The sequence below is a fragment of the Tarenaya hassleriana genome, unplaced genomic scaffold (genome assembly GCF_000463585.1).
Source record: "Tarenaya hassleriana unplaced genomic scaffold, ASM46358v1 Cleome38, whole genome shotgun sequence".
In the NCBI taxonomy this organism is placed as follows: domain Eukaryota; kingdom Viridiplantae; phylum Streptophyta; class Magnoliopsida; order Brassicales; family Cleomaceae; genus Tarenaya; species Tarenaya hassleriana.
Genome location: NW_010966774.1, coordinates 932,399 through 934,973, shown reverse-complemented (window position 1 = coordinate 934,973; position 2,575 = coordinate 932,399).

Genomic DNA, 2,575 nt, shown 5'->3' with positions numbered 1-2,575 from the left:
TTCTATATTCACATTCAGTGATGGATTGAATATAAGTCCTGGCCATGAGTTCGACAGTAAGGAATCGGCACAGGAATATGTACGAAAGGGTGCAACACTAGGTCGGTTTAATTATACAACTGTGAAGTCTGATAAGAAGTTATGGGAAGTAAGATGCAGGTTTGCAAGATCGGGTTGTAAGTGGAAATTGCGCGTGGCAATGATCCAAAAGTCCAAACGTTTTAGTGTGAGAACACACGATCCAATTCATAGTTGCAAACCTGTATGTGAAACAAGTGACACCATGAAGGGTACATCAAAGCTGGTTAAAGACTATTTGAAGGAAGAATATCCGGGTAAATTCGAGACGCCTACAGCAAGTGAATTAGTAGAACGCGTCAAAAGCAAGTATGGACTTACTGTGTCATATTTGATGGCATTAAGAGGCAAGCATAGTGCAGAAAGTGAGATTCGTGGTGACCCTTGTGACCATTACAGTAGACTTCCAAAGTGGTTGCATATGTTGATCAAAAGAAATCCCGGGACGCATGCGAGTCTTAGCTTGGACGATGATGGCAGATTTAAATATGTCTTTATCGCTTTGAGTGCAGCTATAAAAGGATGGAAATATTTGCGTAAAGTGGTTGCCATTGACGCAACGTTTCTAACAGGGCCGTACAAGGGTGCATTGGTTGTTGCAACTGCACAAGATGGTGATCATCACCAATATCCTTTGGCTTGGGGTATAATCGATAGAGAAAAGGATGCATAAGAAGGCAAAAAGGTTTCCGTTGCTTGGGTTGCTTGATATTTGTCTTGGAAAGACCGTGGAATGGTTCAATAGGCATAGAATGGAAGCAGGTTCAACTGATGACTCTCATAAGCTGACACCGTTCATTGATAAAGTGCTTCATGAGCGGTACGAGATAGCATGTACATATGAGGTAACTGTGCTGAACAGTTTTACGGACGAGTTTGAGGTGAGAGATAAAATGGGTAGGAAACACTTGGTGAGTCTAGGGGATAGATCATGCAGTTGTAAGATGTTTGACATAGACAAATATCCATGTAGTCACGCAGTCGCAGCAATCCACAAGACTGGCAGAGGCAATATTATACCGGACTTATGCTCTCCATACTTTCTCCGGGAGACATGGCGGTTGGCTTATCAAGAAACGGTTTATCCGGTTCCTGATTGTTGTGATTGGATCATTGACGACCCACGGGATGCAAACCTCGTGGTATTACCTCCGATTGTGGAAGATAAACGCAAAACCGGTAGACCCAAACAAAATCGGTTTCCAGGCCCCAGCGAACCGCGGACAAAGCGTTCAAAGAAGAACAAATAAAGATATTGCATAAATAATATGATTGTATGATTTCATGTAGTTCTCGTGATCTATGTGATTATATACATTTTCCAGAAGGACATCTATTTGAATAATGTGATTTTCTTTGCACTAGTACCGTGTTAAAGTCTTGAATAGATAGAAAAAAGTTTTGAACTGTGTGACCCATGTGACTCACCTGTGACCCATGTGACCCGAATACATTTTTACACTGTGTGACCCATGTGACCCGTGACTCAGTGGTACTTATAAAACACGGTCAAATCTCGATTTTAAAGTGTTGAAATGAATTATACGATGTTTTACAATGATAATATGGTATATGCAAGTTAAATTCGTTAACAAAAGTAAGAGTTATATGAACATTAGTACAATTTGTTCATAAGTTGTCATGAAACACTAGTATCACTTATGGATTACATTTGCAGGAGTGATTTGAATATGGAAATTGAAACGAATATGATTTTAAAGTTGTTATTGATGTTAAAATCCATGATTAATCACTGCATAACCATGCCAAATCACTAATTCGATAAATTCGACCCATGTGACCTATGTGACCCATGTGACTCACCCGTGACCCGTGACCCATGTGACCCATGTGACCCGTGACTCAGTGGCACTTATAAAACACGGTCATATCTCGATTTTAAAGTGTTGAAATGAGTTATACGATGTTTTACAATGATAATATGGTATATGTAAGTTAAATTCGAAAGTGGACGTGTTTTTTTCATACGGATCTTTTCCAAGTAAAAGTAAAATCCAAAATACGAAAGATTAAACAAAAACTGAGTTTACAAACTACGAAAGAGTTCACAATAAATAACGGGTCAGTTCACAATTTTACCATTACACAATATATCGATAGCCAATTTTTCACGGATCAGTGGAATGGTTCCATCGCATATCAACGTGAATTCTGCTCCCTTGTTCAACATTATTCCCTCCACGTATTTTGCAGCATAGACACCGGAATCAGAACCGGTTGCATTTTCATGAAGCCCAATCTTGTACTGAACCTCGAGACAATCTCCTTTTTTGAACAATTTCGTCTTAGCAAGGACGTATGCATGCGGTATGAGATGAGCTAACTTCTGAACAACCTTATCCACATTCTCCCGCAGTCTCGGCTGGCAGTTGTATACTTTAAGTACTTTGTCCCTGATATGCACTTTAAGGGCAACCCTATGATAGGGAATCTTGGGGTCTACGGGTGAAGGGATGTTCACAACAGTTAGAAGAAC